The 27,386-nt window shown below is 37.8% G+C and overlaps 1 pseudogene; it reads right to left on the minus strand.

Moving 5' to 3' along the window:
- Positions 1 to 1,928: 1,928 nt before the first annotated feature.
- The window catches only part of LOC128473734 (CAP-Gly domain-containing linker protein 2-like), a 38,796-nt pseudogene continuing 13,338 nt past the window's right edge, over positions 1,929 to 27,386 (minus strand).

Here is a 27,386-nt window from a genome sequence, read left to right on the forward strand (position 1 = left end):
ATATCCTTAGCCACAAGCTCCTTATTTAACATAAAAAAGAATTTCTTAAGAATCCTTAAGAATGAGAAAAGAAGTAGAAATGAACGGGCAACAAAATTGTCCAGGAATTATTTGGAAATTTACAGTGGATACAAAGAAATATGTTAGAACACAATGAGAAATCAGGCATCAGAGTTATCTGACCATATGTGATTATTACATTAAGAATACACTTTTCTAATGTAACATGACAGAAAGTACTAAAAAGTGGTCGTTTATAGATTGAAGAATGAACATAATAGCAAGAAAATAAGTAATTTACAACCAAATAATAAAAAGTAGGTGCCACTGCTGCCATTAAAGACTAGGAATCCACTTACAGAACTTATTTTTTCCATGATAAAGTATAGCCTTTATAGTATAATACACTACTAAAAAACATTTGATGTTTCAGCGAAGTAAGATCACTTAATACATAGTCAACCAAAGAGAAGGCATCCCCCTGCTATGAGTTAATGGGGTCTGAATGTTGTATTTCTCTTTTTTTTGTTGTTGTTTACTACATTCTTCCTGAACAAGCACTTTATTGGTTAAATTGAGGAAAGAGGAGACATGGTTGGTGTTTCTTCCAGGTTTCCAGAATAGTTTAGATCTTCTCAACAGGTAGTGTAATGTTAGAGTAAGTGGGGAATGGTTATCTGAAGATGTCTGAATCAAGGTCATGTCCAGTTTATACAATGCATGGTTCATGTTACTTGGTCTAGCGTAACAGAGTAACCCAGGAATAATTCTAGAATATGAGAAAACAACGATCGCCTCTTGTACGATCCTTTTATGATGTCTCATTTCAGTTTTGTGTTGTGAGACGTACACTCCATGATTGTCCAATATCTAACATTACATAAGCAACACTGTCCTGTCTTTCCAGCCAAAATACTCTATAAATTCTTTCTGATAGGCAGCTACAACGTAGATTTTCTGTCTATATTTGCCAAAAGTTCATTGGTTTACAATGTAAATTTTTTTGTTGGTGTCAAGGATTTTCCTGCAATTAAGAAAACCGGGATTACAAGTTTAGTCATTTTGCATATTGCTTTTCCATTTGCAGGCTAATAGAAGTGGCTCATATATATATTATTATATATAAAATAACCAAACCTGGTTCATTTTACCAAATACTGTATATTTTCAAACCAGTAATGTTATCAAATTTGATTAATGACTCAAAATGGACAAGATTGAAATGTATTAATTACCTCCTTTCATGTGGAGAAATAAATATGATAACAACCTTGTATTTGTATCAGCCTATGATACATAAGTAAATGGAATTATGGTGGGAGGTGGTAAATATATACCGTTTCCTAGCAGAAGTAGTAAAGTCTAATAAAGTGAAGGGGGCAGGCATAACGCTATCCTGAATCTAAAAAAAAGACTAAGGACCGATTAAGGTTAGAGTCTTTACATCAGGAAAAATGGGCAGACTAGATGGGCCAAATGGATCTTATCTAATGTCACATTTTATAAGTCTTTTATGTATTGCAAACTTCAAGACAAATAAGTTAAGTCTCAACTGATGTTACAAAAGATGTGTGCTTATTTTTCACAGTCATCTTGAAAAAGATTAGTACACATTTTTCCTAACCTAACCTCTAAAACCAGATTATAATAGATCTTCTGCAATTATTAAAACCTTTTTAGCAAGAAAATAAGTAATTTACAACCAAATAATAAAAAGTAGGTGCCACTGCTGCCATTAAAGACTAGGAATCCACTTACAGAACTTATTTTTTCCATGATAAAGTATAGCCTTTATAGTATAATACACTACTAAAAAACATTTGATGTTTCAGCGAAGTAAGATCACTTAATACATAGTCAACCAAAGAGAAGGCATCCCCCTGCTATGAGTTAATGGGGTCTGAATGTTGTATTTCTCTTTTTTTTGTTGTTGTTTACTACATTCTTCCTGAACAAGCACTTTATTGGTTAAATTGAGGAAAGAGGAGACATGGTTGGTGTTTCTTCCAGGTTTCCAGAATAGTTTAGATCTTCTCAACAGGTAGTGTAATGTTAGAGTAAGTGGGGAATGGTTATCTGAAGATGTCTGAATCAAGGTCATGTCCAGTTTATACAATGCATGGTTCATGTTACTTGGTCTAGCGTAACAGAGTAACCCAGGAATAATTCTAGAATATGAGAAAACAACGATCGCCTCTTGTACGATCCTTTTATGATGTCTCATTTCAGTTTTGTGTTGTGAGACGTACACTCCATGATTGTCCAATATCTAACATTACATAAGCAACACTGTCCTGTCTTTCCAGCCAAAATACTCTATAAATTCTTTCTGATAGGCAGCTACAACGTAGATTTTCTGTCTATATTTGCCAAAAGTTCATTGGTTTACAATGTAAATTTTTTTGTTGGTGTCAAGGATTTTCCTGCAATTAAGAAAACCGGGATTACAAGTTTAGTCATTTTGCATATTGCTTTTCCATTTGCAGGCTAATAGAAGTGGCTCATATATATATTATTATATATAAAATAACCAAACCTGGTTCATTTTACCAAATACTGTATATTTTCAAACCAGTAATGTTATCAAATTTGATTAATGACTCAAAATGGACAAGATTGAAATGTATTAATTACCTCCTTTCATGTGGAGAAATAAATATGATAACAACCTTGTATTTGTATCAGCCTATGATACATAAGTAAATGGAATTATGGTGGGAGGTGGTAAATATATACCGTTTCCTAGCAGAAGTAGTAAAGTCTAATAAAGTGAAGGGGGCAGGCATAACGCTATCCTGAATCTAAAAAAAAGACTAAGGACCGATTAAGGTTAGAGTCTTTACATCAGGAAAAATGGGCAGACTAGATGGGCCAAATGGATCTTATCTAATGTCACATTTTATAAGTCTTTTATGTATTGCAAACTTCAAGACAAATAAGTTAAGTCTCAACTGATGTTACAAAAGATGTGTGCTTATTTTTCACAGTCATCTTGAAAAAGATTAGTACACATTTTTCCTAACCTAACCTCTAAAACCAGATTATAATAGATCTTCTGCAATTATTAAAACCTTTTTATTTTTAGATTTATTTATTCTAAATAACCAAATAAAATAAATGTGCATATTGAAAGGTAACTTTAGTTCTCACCTCCTGTGTATATGATTTTTCCTGCTGATGGATCCCATTGGCCGATTCAGAGTTTCCAGTTACCTGCCAAAAAAAGAGGTAATAAAAAATATTTTTTTTTCTCCTTTTTATAGTGCCGTCATATTCGGTAGCACTGTACAATGGGTAGACAGGATATAACAAGTAGTATATAAAACAACAATTTGACTTACAGAAACAACAAAAACACAAAAAGTGGAAACTGCACCACAAAGTCCCACTAACAATGCCCCATATGCTATGTAACCAAACAATGACTACTTTGTTTTTGTATTTCCAATATATGCTAATGCAAAAAACAGAATGTTGCAGAATCTTGTAATACCTTTTTTATTGGACTAACAGTATTAAAATAATAGACGAGCTTTCGGGAGTCCTCCCTTTATCAAGTCAAAAGCATTTCTCAGAGAAAAATGAGAAAAAAAAAGAGAAATGCTTCTGACTTGATAAAGGGAGGACTCCCGAAAGCTCGTCTATTATTTTAATACTGTTAGTCCAATAAAAAAGGTATTACAAGATTCTGCAACATTCTGTTTTTTGCATTCGTATACACTGGACTAATACGGCTACCCCAAACTACAATATATGCTACCAAGATCACTGATGAAAAAGAAGTATGGTTAGCTAAGTGGGAAAGGAGATACAATGATGCAATTTTCATTTGCTAAGCTACAAAATCCATTAAGGTGTATTGATCAAACAATTCTAAACTGAAAGTCACGATGAAAAAATTCCTCAGATAATGGTAATATTAGCCGCATCAAGCAAATCTATCACAGCTGCGGATCACTGTTTGTATTAATGCCAAGCGCACATTGTGCACAGAAAAGACATTAAGCATCAGTTATTTATGATAAAATATCCTATACAAAAGTTGAAAAAGAACATAAATACACTGAAAATGAAACTACCGTATTTGCTCGATTATAAGACGACCCTGATTGTAAGACGACCCCCCAAAATCTGAATATTAACTTAGGAAAAAAAGAAAAAGCCTGAATATAAGACGACCCCAAAGGAAAAAAGTTTTACCAGTAAATGTTAATTCATGTAAACTATTTTTTTAATAAAAGCTATGATTGAGAAAAATATTTTTTTTGTTTTTATTTCTTGTATTTTCCAACCTGTCCCCCAGTTACGCACATCTGCCCCCAGGCTTGCCACTCCAATATGGCACTGTGGCCCATGATATGTCTTTTAACCCTCTATATGCCACAGTGCCCCAAGGTATGCCTTTTGACCCCCTATGTGCCACTCTGCCTCCAGAAATGCCTTATACCCCTATATCCCATTCTGGCATTTAGGGGGTTAAAATGCATATTATGGGGCAGAGTGGCATATAGGGAGGTATAAGGCATTCCAGGAGGCAGAGTGGCATATAGGGAGGTATAAGGCATTCCAGGAGGCAGAGTGGCATTAAGGGAGTTAAAAGGCATTGCATAGAGCACTCTGCCTCCAGAAATGCCTTATACCCCTATATGCCACTCTGGCATTTAGGGGGTTAAAAGGCATATTATGGGGCAGAGTGGCATATAGGGAGGTATAAGGCATTTCAGGAGGCAGAGTGCTCTATTAAATGCCCCCTTAACGCCACTCCAGAAATGCCCTATGCCCCCATTTAACTAACACACACACACACACTCTCTCTCTCCCCCCCTTCCCCCTCTCTCCCCTCTCAGCCCTCTCTTACCGGTGCTTCCAGCCGGGGCAGCGGGTTGACGTCGCCTTGCGCTGCAGCCGGAAGGAGGTGGAGTTGGCAGCGGGGGTTTGTATGCGTCCGTCGCGTATACTTTCCCCGGCTGTCAGAGATTAGAGTTCCCCGCACCGGTGCCGGGAACTCTGATCTCTGACAGTCGGGGAAGGTCTACGCGACGGACGCAGACAACCCCCGCTGCTAGCCACACCTCCTTCCGGCTGCAGCGGACGTTGTCTACACGGATCGCGTAGACGTCAACCCGCTGCCCCGGCAATACAGCAGGAAGCACCGGTAAGCGTGTGTATGATGGGGGGGGTGAGACAGGAGGATCCAGGTCCCCTGCAGCGGTGCGGGGGATCTGGATCTTAGTCTCCTAATCAGACCTCTATTTGAGGTCTGATTAGAAGACGACCCCGATTAGAAGACGAGGGGTATTTTTCAGAGCATTTGCTCTGAAAAAAACCTCGTCTTATAATCGAGCAAATACGGTAAATATAAATTGTAACAGCTTTAAGGGGCACTATACTTAGTTATTTTTTTCTCTTCACACCATTCCTATAAACTAAGAATCCAGCTTGCATTTTACAAGTTACAGTCTGCTTTCCCAGGACCACCAGCCTGACAAGAGTTCACCGCAATCTGATATAGAGGATATTAAATAGACCTTCTCTAGCATGTGCGGGCTGGAGTAAAGCGTTCCTCAATCCGTTCCTGAGTAACCTGGCCAATATGAGTGTTGACATCATCATCATAATTTTAACTTCTGCGCGAGAAGCCAAAGTTGTTTCCAATGTTTAATGGCAGATTATCATGCCTATATCATAACTCTCTAATGATTTAGTACTCAAAATAGCAAACAAATATGAAGCTTGCTTTAACTAGCCATATGAAAAACATTATACACAACTTCACAATGTTACTTTTATAAAAATAATGTGCTTGTGTAATTTAAAGGGGAAATGACTACAATGCATGTTTTGATGTTCTGTTCTAAAATATGAATATTGTATTTGAGTAAGGAATTTACCTGAGATTTCTCTGTGTTGTTTCTCATGGCCTCCATTAGTTTCTCCATTTGATGGCCCTGATCCAGCGCAACACGGAGGGCATCTTCAGTGCTTACCAAACGATGCTGTAACCGCAGGACTTCTGACTCAGTCGAAGGATCTATTAACGAGTAACGCCTCTGATCTGATACAGACTTTTCTTTGTCCTGAAGAATGGAAGGAATGATATGTAAACTGTAAAAAATCCACATCCTTTTTGAGTCAGAAATAAAAACATCTACAATAAAAATATTTTGCAGCTGAAACTTAAATCATTATACAATATACAACAATGGTGGGCATACAATCAATGTATTTATGTCAGTGCTTGTATGGCCTGGGCATGCAACACACTCACCAAAATCATAAGCTTTTCTCTTAATATTTTGATCTCTTCTTTTAGTTTCTGTTCTTTTGATCTCCAGTCTGCCTTATGAACCTCTCGGCTTAAGTCTTTTTCTGGTCCTGGTGAGCGTCTATTGGCTTCCAACAGAAGAGCCCTCAATTCATTTAAATTCCTGAAATACCCCAACATGATCAGCACAAAAACAAAGGCAAATGTGGCCAAATCAAGAAATCAGTCTATTAAATCAAGGGCTATTTATGAAAATAACTGATATAAAACTCAACTCAAATAACTGCAGAACTTGTAATTATAATAATTATATACATTTTAAATGAACACTTCTTTAATTGTAAGAATGAGTAATCTGGCCAAACATAACAATAAACTTAAGTATATTTTTGAACGTCCCATTTTATTCATAAAATTAGCTTTCATGAACCAGAACCGAGTTTATAAAAAAAAAGGGTATTATATATATATATATATATATATATATATATATAATATACATTATATGTAGAATATACATTATACATTATGTTAACCATGCTGCATACAGAGAAGGTGCCTAAGTATGTTACAAATCATTTGAGCATACAGGCTTTACTCACCTCTCCTTCTTGAGTAAATCCTGGCTGATTAAGACAAACTGCCCTGATGTGTCATGGGATTTTCTAGAGAAGGCTTCTAGCTCAGCTTCTAGTTTTTTATTGTCCTTAACTAAAGAATCCACCTTTTTGTCTCCTGATTTGCATCTGTTTTCAAGAGCTGTGGATCACAACAAACAACATGAATGTCATTCAATTAAATTCTTGAATTATAAGCATATAGTTTAGCTCGCTCAGTGCTACTCCTACTCATAGAGAACATCCTGAAAGTGATATGAAGAAATTGGGAAACATCAGTGGAAGGGGGAGATCGATAATTAAAAATGAGGAAAATGAGAATAAAGGAAAAAAAGATAAAGGACAGAGGTCAGTGGAGATGGATATGGGGAATGAAAAAGAACAAAATGCAAAATGGCTGAAAGTTCTGAAGAAGCATTGGTACAGTGACAAGGAAGCAAGAGAATTAAGTGAATGGACACAACGTAAAACAGATTAATTAAGTAAAACTGAGTTGCTGAAAAAGAAGGAGCAAGAAGCATAAAGTGAGGACAGGCAAAGAAAAGAAAGACAAGTAACGCATAATAGACTGAATAAGGCAGTAGGATGTAGAAGATGTATAAAGAATAGGTCATAAAAAAAGCTAAAAAATTATGAAATATTTAAATCATATAATTACCAGTTATTTGAGCCCTTAGTGCTTCAATGTGGGAAGACATAGATGACACCTCTTTGTCTCGCTTACTGAGCTTAACTTGCAGATCTGTATGCAAAATAACATCATATGAGTAGTCGAATTTCTTTTCTCCATCGCCAAGGACACATTAAGAATTATTTATACACTTCTGTTACATAAGACAATGCAGAGTGCTACGGATAATGCTGATCCTGGAGAAATGCGGGGACATTGGACTGCCTAAAGAAACACTTAACTGCCGATTAAAACATTTGACCCTGCCCAGACCGGCCCTGATAACAGCACACATCAGAAAACACTACAAATTCTAATGTAATTCAACCGCTCTTATTTTCCAGTACAATTTTCCTTTAAGCTGATTGATAAAATATTTTTTTCTGTAACAAGGGAAATATATGTAAAGAGAATGAATACCTTCCAATGCATTTTTCATTTTTATCTTTTCTTCAGAAATATCATTGGTTTCTATCACCTGAAAGAAATACGAAAAACAAAAAAGGGGAACATATGAGATGTGGATCACTTATTGCTTATTCCTTATCAATGGATTTAGTGCAAATACGTAAAATAATATCATTATAATCAGCAGTCACATGCCTTAAAATGTCATGAAATATAATGGCCTATACTAAAGAAACGCATTATGTAGTTTAATGAATAAATTGATTAATAAAAAGTATTTATGACATTGAAGTAAGTGAAGGATCAAAAGGTGACTGCGTCTTTAATTTAATTTAATACATCATTTAATGTATTTATTTTTTGGAGAGTTTTTTTTTTTACTTAACATAATGATACAGGACCATCTTACAAGTTAGGGACCATTTGATCTCAGGAAATATTTGATCTGCCACAAAAGGTACCAGGACCAGCTTTGCTGCCCTGTTATTTGTGCTACCAAATCAGCCCTCCCCAAAGAGGAGCAGTAAAATTACAAAGAGATAGAAATAAATTAATAGGGACTAATAATCCTGAAAACCGGTTGGCCACTTCAATATCCTAACCACAGGGTTGGTTTTTAATATACACCGATCAGCCATAACATTATGACCACTGACAGGTATGGTGAATAACACTGATAATCTGGTTATCATGGCACCTGTCAGCTGGTGGGATATATTTCATCCTCAAAGTTGAAAGCAGGAATAATGGGCAAGCATAAGGATCTGAGGGCCAAATTGTGATGGCTAGATGACTGGGTCAGAGCATCTCCAAAACTGCAGCTTATGTGGGGTGCTCCCAGTCTGCAGAGGTCAGTACCTATCGAAGTGCTCCAAGGAAGGAAAAGCAGTGGACCGGCGACAGCACATGGGGGGCGAAGGCTGTCCCGTGTGGTCAAATCAAACAGACGAGCTACTGTAGCTCAGGTTGCTGAAAAAGTTAATGCTGGTTCTGATAGAAAGGTTTCAGAACGCACAGTGCATCGCAGTTTGTTGTGTATGGGGCTGCAAAGCCGCAGACAAGTCAGGGTGCCCATGCTGACCCCTGTCCACTGCCGAAAGTGGCTACAATGGGCAAGAAAACATAAGAACTGGATAATGGAGACATGGAAGAAGGTGTCCTGGTCTGATGAATTACGTTTTCTTTTACTTCACACGGATGGCTAAGTGCAAGTTGCATACATGGAGAACACATGGCACCAGAATGCATCCATGGAGGCCCCATCTCACAACTTACAGGACTTAAAGGATCTACTGCTAACGCCTTGGTGCCAGATACCACAGCACACCTTCAGAGGTCTAGGAGAATCCATGCCTCGACGGGTCAGTGCTGTTTTGGCAGCAAAACGGGGACTTGCAAGATATTAGGCAGGTAGTCATAATGTTATGGCTGATCGGTGTATCAGCCATAACATAGCAGCTAAACTGTAAACTATAAGTTTAAGAAAAAGAAACTTTAGGGCAGTTTTTTGCATTTATTAAAATAAAACTATTCTATAACTGCTGCAAAATTCAGAAGCCATCCAGGATATTTTTTAAGGTCAACAAGGCATTTGACAAAAACGAGGATATATAAAAGAAAACAAGTCTACCGAAGCATGCCTTGAAGAGCTTGTGGGTTGACTGCAATTACCCCATAATTTTCTATATGGGCAACGGACCATTTTACAAAATGAAGAAATAAGACCAGTAGCTAGGTTTTTGTTATGTTTGCATAAAGCTATGAAGAGGGGAAATAAGTTATGCCTGTCCCAATGGTCTAACCACACAGTTAAAAACGACTACATGTCATGTTTTAGGAGCACTGCCAAATCACTGTCCTTCTAGTGTATGTGCCCAGAATAAAGCAGCTTCATATAAAAATATGGTAGCTACAATTAATCAGATATCAAATATGAAGGAGTTAAGCATATCTTAAGTTATGATATCTAGACAAAAAGGTAGATTACTAATAACAGATCATACATTTGCATTTTGTGAAGAGAGAAGCTGCTCCATGGACTGTAGTTTGTTTTCCAGAAGCAATATGTTATCCTGCAATCTTTGGATTTCTTGTTTGTTTCGAAGGTCTGCTTTCTGGAGGGAATCATAATCCACAATTTTCTTTTCAGCTATGGAGATCTGTTCTTTCATGAAGGCTATGGCTTGCGTCTGGTCGTTGTATTCGATGTTTATCTTTTCCAGTTCACATACTCGCTGTTCTGTTGCTCTGTATTTGTCCTTAATGTCTTGAAGTTCTTTAAGATGTTGATTGGTTTTTGATTCCAGTTGTGTTTTCCAGTTGTTATTGCCTTCTTCTATTTCGTCCTTAATTTCTTGTATCTTGGATTTAAGGATCTCTTTCTCCTTAATATGAACTGCTATTTCAATCTCGTTCTTGGCTTTTAAGTTCTCAAGTTCCAGCTGATGTTCCATTTTAAGACTCTCCATGTTGGCTTTAAGATCTACTACCTCTTTGTATTGAGTGTCAGGGCTTGTAACCAGGGACCCTTTCAAGTCATGTAAAGATTTCTGGTGATCAGAAACAATGCTGTCCAGTTTGGATTTCCAGCTGTCCATCATACCCATATTCTCCCTTGTGGCTAGCTCTAGTTTCTTCCTTAAATCTGCAATCTCCTGGACATGTTTCTCATTCATTGAGCTTTTCAATTTCTTGTTGGTATTTTTTCATATTTTTCTCATATGTGTCCTTTTGTTGACTGCTTTCCTTTTGGTGCTCCTTGCTGGCAGATAAGAGCTGATCCCGGAGGCGCAATGCCTCTGTCTGCAGTTCAAGACTATGCTCGGGTATATCTGTCTGGCTTGAGTTCAACAAGCAGTGTTGGAGGTCCTCAATTTCATTGCGACGAAGGCTCAGTTCCTCCTCCAACTGTTGGATTCTGGACTGCTCTGTTACAGTTGTAAGCTACAGAAACGGGAGTAAATATGGAGAATTAGACTATATATAGATTACCTTTGTTAATGTTTCTACAGCTAAGTTTCAAGCACAATAGTAAAAACCACGACAATGTAAATGTTTAATTACTTATTTTACACCAAGGTACAGTGTATCTAATTTAAAAATATGATATTACTTTTAATCCACTAGCTTCTCATCAAGGTGCTCATTATTGCAATGAACATTCAACCTTGTGTTTAGAAATCTATACTATTCTTTTTTTTGGAACAGCGCACTAAGAAATCTTAACATCTGCCAACTGCTGTCTGCAGCACTACAGTTGAAATACTCTGAAGTTCATAAGTCCTGGTGTAAAATAAAGGAGGCTTGCAATATGGATGTAAGTTGTTAGCAAATTAAAAATGAAGTGCATGAAAATGTATTTGCAATTTAAGATAACTGCACATTTTCAAACATGGCAAATTATTTATGCTGATACGAAACTATGTAATGCAATTATAAACATTATAACACAGAGACAATTTTTTTTTAGAACTAATCTACACTTAAGAATCAATTAATAGAAATTAAATGCGTACTTTAATCACTATAATAAGACAGACTTGGGTAACTACGAGAGTAACGCAGTCATTGCATGTCATTGCATAGTTTTGAAACAGAAGAGCTCAGCCTATGGTGGGAAGCACCATGTGGGAGTTGCTTGGTTGTGGGTGGATGGTCCTTATGTCACTATGCTTTACCACAGAGAGAGCGAAAGGGAGGAGGTTCTGTGAGGTTCTGCCTACGGTTCTTTGAGGTTTATTATCTAGTTTTCAATATTGAGCACTACTTTCTGTTTATGGATTGAGGCTTCTTAATATTTACATATTTAATGTTAAGCCAAAAGTATATTTTACAAAGTTGACCTGTCATGTTATTGTATCACTAAATATTGAAAGATAGCCTTACTGGAAATATCATTATTGCCTCAAACTGAAAAATAAATTACGTCTGTAAAATATTATTTCTTGATTTGCATAGCACCATCGTATTCCACAGCCCTGTACAATGAGTAAACAGGACATAACAAGTAATACATCAAATAGCAATTTGGACAGAAGGTAATGAAAATGTATACATTTTTTGTATACAGAGTCAAGGACCAAGGAACCTAAATGAGAAAGGATGTTTCTTTAATTACAAGAACAACCAACATGTCTTGTATTGGTTAAGCCAATTACAATGTACTATCTTGTATAGTTACATGTTTAAATATCTAGATATTTTTCTAACTTTTTTTGAACACGTTTTTTGGCATATTAAGTACAAGTAATTTGTTATTAATAAAATAATAAGTTATGAGTACTACTGCTTTAAGCCTGGAAATGCTAGTAAAATTATAACTCTTCTAGGAAGCAATAAATATGAATGCGGAAAAAAACTGTAAAAGCCAAAAATGGACTGAAGCAACATAAAACCATAAATTGTTGGGTCCATTGTTGGGAACATAAAAAAAGCTGGCAAGCGTATGGTACTGCAGGCGGGGTCACTTGACTCATTTTACCCTCTTGTCCTCTAATTCTTTGAGAAGCTTTGCAGTTTTTGCCTTCTCAAACAGTAGATTCTGCTCGAGCTCCCGAATTCGGGCATGCTCCAACTGCGTCTGTGTCTGCACGCACGGAATAAGAAACAGAGAGACAGCAAAAAAAGAACAGATGCAACATCATCCAACATCTAGAATACAGTGTACAAATACCACAGGAATGAATGTGGTGTCGCAAGCCAACAGAATCTGGGATTTTTTCAAAAACATTGTTGAGGCTAGTGAAGCATCTTGTTAAAATACCATCAATTGTTTTGGCTGGATGTAATAAACCTTTTTGCAAGATTGTATTACCCAAGTGTGTTGTTTAGTTTGTTTTCCAGTGGGAACTTTATCAAACAAGTCTCTATACATATAATATTGTCACTGTTGGAACTTTTGTGTGGAAGGAGGGGCTGACGAATCATGTTTTGTGCATGAAGGATGGGGCTGCCGGATAGTGTTGTATGCCAAACGGAGAGGGTGTGCATAGTGTAGTGTGGAGGGAGGAGGTAGGCTGTCACAGGTTGTTTGTGTGCAGGGAGGAGAGTGGCTGCAGGATGTTTTTTTGCAGGAAGGAGGTGGGCTGTCTGATGTTGTGGGGGCTGCCGGATGACTTTGTATGGGAGGGAGCTGCTGGATAGTGTTGTGTATGGTTAGAGGGCTTCCAGATAGTGTTGGGTGCGCAAATCAAAGAGTTTACCAAATAGTGTTGTGTGTGTGGGGGGAGTCAAAAAACATAGAACTGAGATAAAAGAAAGAAAGAGTGGAAGAGAGAAAAAAAGAAAGTGCAAGAAAGAAAGGGAGGGGAAGAGAGAGAGAGAGCGAGAAAAGGAAGAAAGATGAAGGGAGACAGAGACAAGATAGAGGGAGAGAGATGAAAGAAAGAGAAGGCAAGAGAAAGATAAGAGAGTGAACAGAATGATAGAGGAGAAAAAAAACATTCACGTCATTCTATGAGGGGCACGTACGCTAGTATTTTAATTATAATGTCACCTATGAAGTTTCCAGGCAGGCTGAGGGTCAATGACAGACCATAATCAGTTTCATACGGCCAGGGGGCCTCCAGTTGGATTGCATTAGTACAATAGCATAAGAATAACACAATATGACCTGCAACTCCCAATATCCTGCTACTATTTAATTTGAAACATCTTTGAAGCATAAAGCCTCTGTCACAAACTAAATTCATTATTAGAAAGCATTCATTTGTCTACCATGAATTCTGCATTTGGATATGGCTCAGAGTATGTATATTATATTTTAACTCTGTGCAATCAAAGGGTTAAAAGAGTAACTTTACTGACATAAAAAATCATAGGAGTCTTTACAAAGCCTGGCTATAGAAGCCTAGGGCCCCGTATCATGTCTACAGCTGTCATTATGTATTAAGGCAAGTGTGGTCTGGGGAATCCACTAAATAAAACAGCTCATACGATTCATAATAAATCATATAAAGCTTTAGAAATTGGATCACATTCCAAGACCTATTCTGCAAAAAGTTTTCCTGATATTCCTTATATCCACCTTTCAGCACTCCCATCCCTGAACATGAGAACACTAATATATCCGCTTTGGGTAAACTCCCCGAATTTACAATAGATTATTAAGGGCCATCCCTGGTTAATTTCACAGAGCTGCCCCTTCATAATACATAGTTCAAACAGTGAACTGTTTTAAATGTATTTTATATATACAAGCTACCTCTAAAGTTGGTAAAATCCTCTGTGCCTAGTTGATGATGAAACCCCAGCAGATTCTCAGAATCTCCAAGCTATTGATCTGAACCTCTAAGAGATGTGATTGCTAAATCTTATTCATAAAGGACCAGTATATTATGTGACTTGTTTTTATATAACAGGCTGGAGCCCTCAATAATATGAATATTAATCAGGAAAACACTTTTTTTATATATTTTATTTCTCAACAAAAGCTGCTACTGTTACCTTAAAGTCTCTAATGTTAATGAGCATTATAAGTGCATGCAATTTCGAATAACAGAATAAAAATATAATAAATAGTTGCATATTTTGAAAAGTGGCATCTTAATTTTGAAGAGGCAACAAAAACACTAGCCGGGTGAGTCGGAAATATAATCATGTAGTCCGGAACTCATCTTTCCAGAGGACGCTTCAATGTCATTGAACAATGTTTTTCTGTACAAGAGAATGCCATCTGAGGGGCCACCCGGGGATGATAAACTTCAAACAATGAGTGCTTTGTTACAAAGAGCCAATGCGCCAGTGTATAGTGGCAGAAAAAATCTGCACATACAGATACAAGAAGCCTATTAGATTAATTAATGCATAAGATCTAATAGAGCACATGACTTTAAGGTATGATATATACACATACAAACACAGGGCTGGCTAAATCTTTCTTAAAATATGAAATGACCATAACATAGCACAAAAAGTTTGGAGCCAGTAGTAAAATTTCAAGAGCCATGTCCTGAAAAACAAAAAAGTCCTTAACCCCTTAAGGACCGGGCTCATTTTTCGTTTTGTACCCTGTGGGACCGCAGCTGTTTTGACACTTTTGTGGTGCTTGTGTTCAGCTGTAATTTTCTCCTCACCCATTTAGTGTACCCACATAAGTTATATATTGTTTTTTTCAGGACAAGATGGGCTTTCTTCGGATACCATTATTTTGATCGTATCATCTTATTTACTATAAAAAAAATAAAAAAAACATGGTGAAAAATTGAAAAAAAACACATTTTATGACTTTTATTTGAAAAATCTTTTACTCACCTAAAAAAGCAAGTAAAAAAACTAGCTAAATAGATTCTACTACTTGTCCTGAGTTTAGAAATACCCAATGTTTTTATGTATTTTTGCTGTTTTTTGTAAGTTATAGGGCAATAAGTACAAGCAGCGTTTTATGATTTCCAAATCTTTTTTAACAAATCTGGTCAGTCTGCCTCCATCTCCTCTTTGGAAGATCTTTGAAGCCGGTTAACTCAATTTAACCCCCTCAAACCATATATTTTTGAAAACTAGACACCCCAGGGTATTCCAAATGCTGTTATTTTAACCCATGCACCAATTATAGAACTACACTTTGTCAAACTTTGTAATAGTAATTTTTTTTATTTTTTTTTTCACACAAATTGTACTTTAGTTATAGATATACAGGTCCTGATATATGTCACTGTAAAACAACCCCCCAATATGTGTTCAGGAACATCTCCTGAGTACAGCGATACCCCACATGCATGGGTTTGTCAGATTGTTTGGCTGGTAAAAGGCTACTTTTGGGGCATGCGTAATCCAGGTGGTCATTTGGTCATTCTGCCTCCATCTCCTCTTTGGAATATCTTTGAAGCGGGTTAACTCAATTTAACCCATTCAAACCATATATTTTTGAAAACTAGACACCCCAGGGTATTCCAAATGCTGTTATTTTAACCCTTTCCATGCACCAATTATAGAACTACACTTTGTCAAACTTTGTAATAGTAATTTTTTTCACACAAATTGTATTTTAGTTATAGATATACAGGTCCTGGTATATGCCACTGTCAAACAACCCCCCAATATGTGTTCAGGAACATCTCCTGAGTGCAGTGATACCCGATATGCATGGGTTTGTCGGGTTGTTTGAGATTTAAAATGCCACATTTGGGAAGTGCGCTTTTTTTCTCCATTTTGGTCAGTCTGTACCTATGCCCTATCTTTGAGCTTGGCCACTCCAATTTACCCCATCAGCCATTTTTTTTATATATTAGACACCCCTTGGGTATTTGAAGTGCTTTTATTTTAACTCTTTGTTGAGATTTTTGAGAAATTTTAGCACTTGCTCAAAATAATAAACTTTATTTTTTTATTTTATTTTTTTTATACTTTTTTAAATTTTTTTTTACACATTTTGCAATGTACTGGATGGTTCATCTAGTGACATCACTGCATAATTATTTTTAAATGTTAGCACATTTTTTTTAAATTTTTTTTTCCATTTTTTTTTTTTTTTTGAATATTTTACTAATCACATAGTGATTAGAAAGCTGGGTTCCATTGACTTGCATGGTTGAATGCAGTACCTGTATTCAACCTGCAAGTGGAGCCAGAGTTCTCTAGAGGGTCTGGAGACCGTCTAGCTAACTCTTTCATCTTTATTGTTTATTTTCCCGGGCCGCCGCCATCTTGATTGATGGCGAAGATCACCGTCAGCGGCGGCTGTGACCGCTCTCCGGAGCGGTCACAGCCCATCCAAAGGTAAGTGTTTGGTGTCGCTGGATGCCTCCTGATCGAGGCATTCCAGCGACACCATTTAAGTTTAGGAGGCGATCGTCGATCGCCTCCTAAACGCTTTTAAAACGGGCGTCCGCCGCCATACAATGTATGGCGGCTGTTGACGCCCCGGGGAGGGTCCAGACATGGCCCCTGATGCCGATCTCGGCGTTACTGAATGCCTCGACATCGAGGCATTACAGTAACGCCGTTTAAGCGAAGAAAGTGATCGTTGATCACTTTCTAAGCTTCTTTAATTTTATGACGGTTCAGGACCGTCAAAGGTCATTTAGCGACCTTCATGTCATGACGGTCCTGAACCGGCAAAGGTCGCGAAGGGGTTAAACACTGTTGTGTCCTAATTGTTATTATATATGTATATATATATATACTAGACTTGGGCGCCGGCCAACTCTTCATGTTCGTCTTCGTGGGGAAAAAAAAAGTTGTATTCCATGAATATTCACCTGTTCCTGTGTTCGGTTCGGGTGAATATATGTGTACATTCTTTTTCTTCTTCGTTTTTTGTAGAATGGGTTAATACGGGGTTAACGCAGTACGCACTACGCAGCAGCTTTGGCACAAGGATTTTAAAGGTCCGTCTGAGCAACTCTATTGGTCCCCGGCAGGGCCCTCCTCTGCCATCAACCAATTAAGTGCACCTGCACTCCATTGCTTCATGGCAGACGAGCCGCCTGCTGGCGACCAATAGAGTTGCTCGTACACACTTTTAAAATCCTGATGCCGCAACTTGGCCGGGGGAGACCACTATAGTCGTTCATACGGGCCTTTAAATCTTGGAGCAGGGAGACCATGGTCTCCCCAGGCCAAGTTCCACCATCAGGAGTTAAAGGGCTGTGCGAGCGACACTATTGGTCGTCTGCAGGGGCCTCCTCTGGCATCAACCAATGGAGTGCAGGTGCTTACACGGCCCTTTAACTCCTGACGGGGAACTTGGCTTGTCTCTCCACTCCAAGAGTTAAAGGTCTTTAACTCCTGGCCGTGAACCCACGGATTTCTGCTCCCGTTATCTACACAGCATCGCAGGGGTTAACGGGAGTGGAAATCCCTAGGTTCGCCGTCAGGAGTTAAAGGGCCATAAGAACGACTTTATTGGTCGCCGGCAGGGGCCTCCTCTAGCATCAACCAATTAGTTGATGCCAGAGGAGGCCCCTGCAGGGGGCCAATAGAGTAGCTTGCACCGCCCTTTAACTCCTGACGGCGAACCTACAGATTTCCGCTCCTGTTAAAGAGCGATGCTGCGTATATAAGGTAAACTAAATAGGGAAGGGACCAGGGAGATTAGTAGACGAAGACGAACCCGAAGATTCTTTATGTTGTGTGTCTTCGTATATGTTTTGCCGCCGCCATGTTCGGATGTTTGGTATTCGGGCTGAACAATGAAAACCCTTCGTGTTCGTTTTCATGTTCACCCAAATACGAATGCACATGTCTAATATATACTATGCAGAAACCTTAAACTATCTGCCTACCAGGCCTCTGAAGGGAATATATATATATATATATATATATATATATATATATATATATATATATATATATATATATACCACTAAATGATTTCAGGCATTGGAAAATAAACAGCTTCTCCAAAAACATGTTTTCAGGGAGCAGTTATCTTGCTTATCAATCAGGTCACAGCTGAGATAATAATCAGATGTCAGAGATAATTGCTACCCCATGAACCATATGACATATGTCCATATACTCCAACCAATATCCTGATTTTATTGCTGGATCTCACCAAGAGACATTTACTATAATGTGATGCGTACAGTGACTATGGCTGGTTTTCAGGCAATATTAGGTGTTTGGAGAGAACCATTTTTTTCTTAAACCCTCTGGACACTTTTAATGGAAAACACCACCGCAGTATTTTTTCTCTTTAAAGATAAAAACAACCATTAAAAGCAGCGATGGATGGCGAGATTACAACTTTGTATGCTTTTTCGTTTTGGCATTGAATTCAAATACTCAATCAACAATTTAATACATATATAAAAAAAAACAACCATTACGGCCATTACAAACAATACCTCTAGATCGCCCTTTGTGATGGATTCTTCCTCCACTCTGAACTGGAGATCTTCCACTCTCCTATGCAGGGAATAAATTGTTATACATTGTTATTCACAGACTACATTTGGTATTACTGCTCCCCAGTACTGTGTAGGAAACACGCTTCCTTCACAACACATGCCTGCCTTAAATAAACAGCCTCTTCATAACGATTTTCCATTCCATTTAGTAAACTGGAAAATCCGTTTAGTAATATTCGATATTGCTTTCATGTTTGCTACTTAATATAATAAGACAACACATTGATACAATTAATTTTTCTTGTTAATCAAATATTAAATAGCTATGTATGGACAACTATAATGAGAAAGCAAAAGGATACAGTGTCAGCAGAATGTCTTAAAACGGGTATGAGTCAAAATTCTATTATGTTTCTGTGATTCACTTACCTTTTCTCTTCTTCTAGTTGACTCAGCAGCTCAATTTTCTCCTTCTGTGTTGATTCCACCAGGGCACGAGCTCTTTGAAGGTTACTTTCTGCTTCTGTAATATACTGTCGCAAGAACAAAGGTCAGAGTTTCCAAAGATGGCGGAGCATATAGGATCATAAAATATTAGGTGTTGCATGTTGGAAATGAAGCTTGTCAAAAAAAAGACTTTCTTACTTTTATCACTGGTTTGATTTTGTTGTTTATACACTTTCTTCCAGTAATCATAGGATTACTGTTATTTATTTTTATAAACCATTTCTGGTGCAAAGTTTGAAAAGTGGTCTTATAACCTTAGCAACCTGCAGCACAGTCCACTCAGCAGGAATAATGAATTTGTTGTATTGGTTAAATGATCACTTTTAAAACTCTGCTCCAGAATTGCTTATTATAACTAGTTACCACTGTGTTCTCCAATATTATACCTCCCTTTGAGGTGAATTACCAACTTGATAATATGATTTGGTTATTTATTTTTAACCTACAAATGCGTCCTATAATATGCCTGAAACAAAAATGCTGTCATTCTCTATAGGAAGACACATAAACTTAACACTTAAGCAAATGTGATCCAAGCAGCTTCCTGCTCAGGGATGGTGTCTGTACCTGCTCGTGTTGGGTTTTCAAGACAGTGAGCTCTTTCTCAACTTCACAGATGTGACTTGTGGCTTTTGCCACCTCAGCTCGCTCCAGATCTCTCTCTGCCAGCAGCTGCTCGATATGTTGCTGCTTTTCCTTTAGCGCCTCTTGTAGAGCTGTTGTACCAGAGATTTTCCTTGCATACCGGGATGACGTTTCAGTGAGCTAACAGGCAAAAATGAATTAATCAGCAATAAATGATTGTCATATACATTTGGCTACCAATAAATTATATTATTATTACGACCTACATGTTTGGTAGTGTGGCTCCCTATGTCATCTATTGACATGTGAGCCAGCACAGGGACACAAACACTGGGCACTTCCAGTGTTTAAGAGGCTTTTAATAAACACAAAACATCACAAAAATAACAGAAACCTATGCTCCCTCTGAGCTTGATTCATGTCTTGAAGCCTACATAACAGAATGGGCAATTAGGTTACTGACAACCTTAAATACCCCAGCATTGCAGGTTCCCAAAGGGGGGCATTTTCTTTTGGAGTTGGGTTATAGCTGGGACTAGGGATGTGGTGGGTGGTAGATCTTTAAAAAAACCTACCTGCACCTGATGCCAGATGGCAGTATGGGACCTGTGATTTAAGTCTGGGCACAGGCATTTGATCTGCTCTACAGCTTACTGGGCTAGTCTGTAGAGATGGTTATTTTTGCCTGCAGAAATGGGACAGTGCCCAAAAATCAGTAGGGTACCAATTTAAACTTGAGAGGTATGACTCATATATTGAAAGTCAGTCTCTCTGCCAGCTCAACTCTGCCTTCAATTGGATTTTCTGTTCTTCCATCAATAACTAGTTTACCACATAGGGCATTCTTTGGCCTAGAATCTCTGGAGTATCTCTACCAACCTGAACTCACAGAGTTCACCTTTTATCTGGCTGCATGGTGGGCCATGTCCATCAGGAGCGCTTTACAGCAGTCCAGCACTCAGACAACGAATGCCCTTTCCTGCCCTTTTGGTTCGGATGAAATTTGTGTGGGGGGGTTTATTTGGAAACAAAATCCGTTGTCACCCACACTCACTCATTCTCTCATGGGAGGAGCCTCGGCACACACCACGGGGACAACCTCTTCCCTGATTGGAGGTTGTTCCTATAGTACGTGCCAAAGCTCCGCCGTGCTGCAGAGGAGGTCCAGGAGGCGAGAGAAATAGAAAGGGAAAGAAAGAAGAATGAAGTCATGAAGACCATGAAGAAAGATAAGAAGCAGAGAACAAGAAGCTGAGCTGTAAAAAAGAGAGGGAGAATGTAGGGAGACACTGAAAGAAAGTGTGACAGAGATGGTGCGAGAGCAAAAAACAAAATTTAAATGAAAATTCTGTGCTTTCAGCTTCGTTTTCGTTTGTTTCTTTGGGGCCCTTTCTCATTTTGTACAAATTAACAAAATTGCCAGATTTTGTTAAAATTAAAAGGCGTATGACTCTGAATGCGCAAGTCTAACTTCTACGTTATCTTGATAATGAGAATTCTAAATGCTGATTTCACTAAAAAAAGTATTGAATGATCTCTGATAGCTATCACAACAACCAATGCAATATGTCCACTGATTTACATTTAAAACTTCATTGTATCTTGATGCAAGCTAAAAAATATATTTCCAAATATGCAAATACATTTTGTATGATAGTATTTCAGTGCAAAGTTAATAATGTTAAATTATGCTTTCCATGACACCAGTCTCATGTATATTGACCATGAATGGTAACTTTTAAACCTAATTTATTGGAAGCAGGATTTCGCAATTTCCATTAATGAAATGGCAAGGATAATACATAAAAACAATTATTAAAAAAGAAAAAACATATAATGCAGTATTTTTCCATGTTCCAGGGTACAAACTGAAACTCGCTTATCCACATATTTTGTGGGCAATACAAAAATGTATAAGTAGTAGGTAGAAACTTTTAAGACCAGGACAGATTACTTACTAGGCCACTTCTGCTGGGTCTGCCACCTACTGATGATGCCACCGAGCTTACAGAACTGATGGAAGAGCTGCTAGGGCTATGTGTCAGTGCTGACACACCCATTGCCATCCTCTTGCTTTTCTTGGCCTTGGCAGGACTTGTTGATGGGAACCCAATACGGATCACCTTGTGAATAGGAGCAAAAAGGCCAAACTTTGGCGGACATTGAAAGTACCTGGAAAATGTGAAAGTAAAGTCATCATTGCTATACATTCACTTGCAGAGAGAAACAAGAGCTGGGAAAACATTATAGCTACCATTGCATTCACCATTACAGTTACTTCATTTTAAAGGGGACGTTTTGGATGGCTTTCCCTCTCAACCACCACCACTTGGGAATTCTATGATATGGTGTAGTTTGAGCTAATACCAATGGCTAATATGCAGCTGCCTTGAAGCCACAATAGCCACCGAAGTTCCATACAATGCTAGCTAATAGTAGTCAATACTCTTTGGCTTTATTAAGATGCTTTTTACATTTGAGCATACTGCCAAGCAGAGCCGCTCTACACTTAGAAGGCTGATAAGGTCTGTGGATATAGAATCCTAGATTCTGGAAGGATGGTTCCCTCAGGAGATGACTGATAACTTGTAAGGAACTCTACAAATTAGGCATGCGGCATCTCAAGCTGAGCTGAAACTGTAACGACCTGACAGTATTGCATTTTCAATTAACTCTGCAATACTCTCACCATATTATCCACTATAAAATATTGTCTAGACAGTAAGCACACTACAAAACTATTCCATCAAATTATACACAGCTGCTGTCATAGAGGCGTACTATAACCAAAACTAACCAAGTCCCAGAGTCCTATATGAAATAGCAATGTCTATTTGAAGGCTATAACTGCCATCATCTTTAAAGTTAAATATATAGTAAGCATAAGTGTACTCCATGTTTACACTTCATTCCCTTTGGATATTTGCCAACAACTGATGACATCTTCAGTCAAGTAAAAAAGATCAAACATCATAAATGCTTTAATTCTTATATAATAGTGAGTTGTGTGTTCTCTGGTATCCTCCTTTGAGCTTTTAGTTGAATTTTCATTATATATTAACAAAACTAGTTACGACTCAGAATAGCGGATGACTACTCATAATAGAACATGTGATCTGCCAGTGGGAAGTATTTCAAATACATTTAGTACCTTAGTGCAACTCTATATATACGGTATGTTTACGGAAAATAAAGTTCCAGCGAGTACAGGCTGTATATCAAAGACTGCCACAAGACATAAACAAGCTGTTTTAGGATACCCACCCATTACAACATATGCAGTGTTTCTCCACGAAGGAATCTTTTCCACTTAAAGCAAATAGTATTATTCTGTCACCATGTAATGTCCATCTGCATGGAAAATGTCACGCCACTGAATACAAAATTACCCATGAACTTCTTTGTGTTGGGCTTCTCTGATCTTAAAACACGCATCTCTACCATCAGTTTAAATTTTTTTTTTCAAAATACATCTTGTCTGTATTGGTTGTTTCTCAAATGCAATGGGAAGGCTGTCCAAAAGGTTTTGGAGTGTGTCTGCGGGAATTTGTGTCCATTTAACCAAAAGAGCATTTAGCATTGATGTTGGACAAGAAGTCCTGGCTCACAATCGGTGTTCAAATTCACCCCAAAGATGTTGACTTAATTGACTAAGTTTGTGAATCCATGAAAGGGACACAGTGATGCTGGAACAAGAAAAGGCCATTCCCAAACTGGTGCCACAAAGTTGAAAGCATACAATTGTCTTAAATGTCTTTGTATGGTATAGCATGAACATTACCCTTAACTGGGTCTAGCAAATTCATTTTGCGCTACTCTATTCTGCTACACTACAGGTCATTATCAGACTAAGTGCAATCATGTCTGGCAGTGCAACCTCCTACAATAACCTCTTCTTCTTCATCAGGGCAATTTACGTGTAACCAAAAAACACTTCTAACTACAATTTCAGCCTGAAAAGGCAGCTTTATCAATATAGTTCCATAATAACTCAGAATGGGGAAGAAATGGTATTTAAGTGACTTTGAACGTGGCATGGTTGTTGGTGCCAGACGGGCTGGTCTGGGTATTTCAGAAACTCCTGATCTACTGGGATTTACAAGCACAGCCATCTCTAATGTTCACAGAGAATGGTCCAGAAAAGAGAAAATATCCAGTGAGCAGCAGTTGTGTGGACGAGAATGCCTTGTTGACGTCAGAGGTCAGAGGAGAATGGGCAGACAGGTTTGAGATGACAGAAAGGCAACAGTAACTCAAATAATCACTCGTTACAACCAAGGTATGCAGAATACCATCTCTGAATGCACAACACGTCGAACCTTGAAGCAGATGGGCTACAGCAGCAGAAGACCACACCAGGTGTCATTCCTGTCGGCTAAGAACAGGAAACTGAGGCTACAATTCACACAGGCTCACCAAAATTGGACAATGGAAGAGTGGAAGAACGTTGCCTGGTCTGATGAGTCTCGATTCCAGCTGCGACATTCAGATGGCAGGGTCAGATTTTTGATGTAAAAAACATGAAAGCTTTGGCCCAAACCACTCAATTAAAGTCTCTTTTGATATACAGCCTGGTATTTACTTCGGTTGTTGCACTTAACCGCTTAAGGGAGAAGACAGCCTGACCAATTTTTTTTAATTCAAAGGATGTTTATTTACTTTTCCTCTGTATTGTTCCCTGGTATATTCATTCCTTATTACTTAGATATGTTCCTGGCTTGGATTTGTACTTCTTCTTAATTAAGCCAATGCATTTATGCAAGTAGATTTTTAAAATCTAGACCCATTTTGCAGTGTATGCTTGCGTAACAATTATAAATGCATTAATAGAAATTATATTATGTTTAGTTTTTGACTAGACAACATACCTGTGCAAACAAGTGTACGTGTGATATGTGAAAAACCTGGTGAGAATGATTTACTATGTTCCCGGCATACCTGGTTCCTGCCACTGCACCGTCGTTCTTGCCCAAAGGCTCATCTAACTCAACTCCACACCATTCGCCCTTTGCAAAATCCGTCTCTCCCACGTAGCGAACCACTCCGGTCTTTGTACCACCAACCTGCAAGCCATGATTAAGGGAAATTAACAGCTTTAATACCATTGAATATTAAATAAAATTGGCATTATAATAATGAGAGAGTTGGATAAATCAGACACAAAACACATATAGAAAGTAGTTAATTCAAGTCAAACGTGTTCTTAAAATGTATGAATCCCATTATTTTTAACTACATATGCTGTGACTGTAAGTAAAGAAACTAAGATGTTCATTAAAATATCTTGTACGCAGCCATTTAGTTTATTATTAATAACACAGTAAACTTTAGCAAAAGCAGTGTGTAGTAGTATGTAGAAAATCATGTTGATTTTATTTGTCATTTTATTGTACACGACAAAAGGAAATATATACTGAAACTTTCAGAATACAACAAAGTCAATTCTTGTGTATAAAACACACATTACAGTCAGTCACAAAAAAAACCTTAAAAAAGGTATCAAATTGTGAATTTAAACTTCCAACCAGGTGCCTTTCTGTGTCAAATGTGATTTACTAAACAATGATGTATGATGCAAAGCGCTAAACAATTTGTTTTTTCATTTACACATACAGTGCATGTTCCAAACACTTTCAAATAATTATTTCCAAATAATCACGTGGATTATTGACTCAGACCTTGTAATGAGTTACATATTCATGCTTACCCCTTACCAACTTTCAACAGTCTTGTGGACCTGTACATCCACCTTGCCAGTTACATTGTCAATGTATAGCTTAACTATATATCTTTTCCACTAAAGCCAAAGAGGGACACTTTTGATTTAGCGGGTATGGTCTGAAGCATGGCTGTTGGCTTGGGTCCAAAAGAGGGACATTTGGGATATGTATATATGAAGGAAACACTGAAGGAGCTTAAACAATACATTTCCGTTCCTTTTGCTAATTATAGTAAGAAGGTTGGAGAAAAATTGTAATTACCTACTCAGAATTTTAGATAAACTTTAAGATTTTGGTTGACTCTTAGGTAGAACTACAAATACTTTAGCAGGCTGGAGACAAAGGCATTATAATTGCTGTCTGTACTATTATCACACCAACACAAAAGCACAGTAACGTCTTGCAGAGATTATGCGCACAGATTGACAGTCTCCGCTTTGTACAGTTTCAAAGTTAAGAAGTGACAGAATCTGCTAACAGTTTAATGCTCAATACCTTTTTGATGTGGCTAATGAGGCCATAGTGTTAGGATGATTTGCTCTCAGCTAAGAGTAAGAGGATACCGCATTAAAATTAAATAAATGTGGATGCCTTGCCGCACATTGTTCAGCTGGATCGTTTAAAAAAGGACTGTCCTTACAGCTAAGAGGAAACAAAGACAATGTGCTTGCAACACATGCTGAAACTGCTAATTCATTGTATTTCTATCATTAAAATGAGTGCATAAAGGTAATAATGTTTAATCCGTTCAGTGTAAGTCTAGTTCATTTCCCATTTTTCTCATGATATTATTGACATGGCTTCAGAGTATGGCTTCTGGTGCCAGTGTGTCCCCAAGTCTTATTTTATATATTTACATAAATGCCACGTTCAGGGCCAGACTGGGGATGACCTAGCGGCCTTGGCCCTTTAGGGCACACGTTTTTCTACTAAGACCGTGAGCAGCCGCACGTATCCATCCATTGACCACACACCACAGGACCAGGTATGCCGCTGGAGCAGTCCCATAGTTAAGAATCCAGTCCTACCAGCCACAGGCCCAGGTACAGCAACATTTCCACATTCACTTATTATTTCCCACTCCTAATGTATTATCATACAAATAGAGCTATAAATTGTTAAAGAATACAGCAGACTGAAAAGACCCCCTCCCTCCAAAGGACTAGTTATAAGCTGTTCAATGTTTGAAAATATACCCACTTACATTCCAAATGACTAAAGACACTTGCTTTAGGGGTATGGATAGAGGGAAAAAGAGCAAATCTTTACTAATACTATTTATGTGACTGTGACCTACTGACTAATATAAATACTGGATTTGATTTATAATTTAGTTTGCGAACACATTTCTTTACACGTTGTTGTAACTTTAAGGGTTGTAGAACAATGTGATACACTCATATCCATCAAATATTCTGAGCTCCTAGGAAAGAGAGACATCAAGGATAGGATGAGAGACAAAGAGATTTGTGAGCCACATAGCAACTGTGAACCTAAAAAAGAACACTAGGGATTTGGCCTATATTAGCTATAAGCTAATAACGGCAAACCAGCACATATTTTACGCTTTAAATGTGATTTAGGAATAATTACTTATACTATTATTACCAGAAAAGTCAAATCTGGTCATCCAAAGAGCAGATAGAAAGGTATCATGATATTTTGTATGTGTTTTATTCAAGTAAAACAATCCCAATCTGAGGCATATCATTTATTGTTTGCATTTTGTACCACATAGGCACAATTTGAGATAACCATTATATTTTTTTATGTAAAATAAATATAATGGTAGTTAAAGTGAGGGGCAATGGTGCTACAGTAGAT

This window comes from Spea bombifrons, chromosome 2 (genome assembly GCF_027358695.1).
Source record: "Spea bombifrons isolate aSpeBom1 chromosome 2, aSpeBom1.2.pri, whole genome shotgun sequence".
In the NCBI taxonomy this organism is placed as follows: Eukaryota; Metazoa; Chordata; class Amphibia; order Anura; family Pelobatidae; genus Spea; species Spea bombifrons.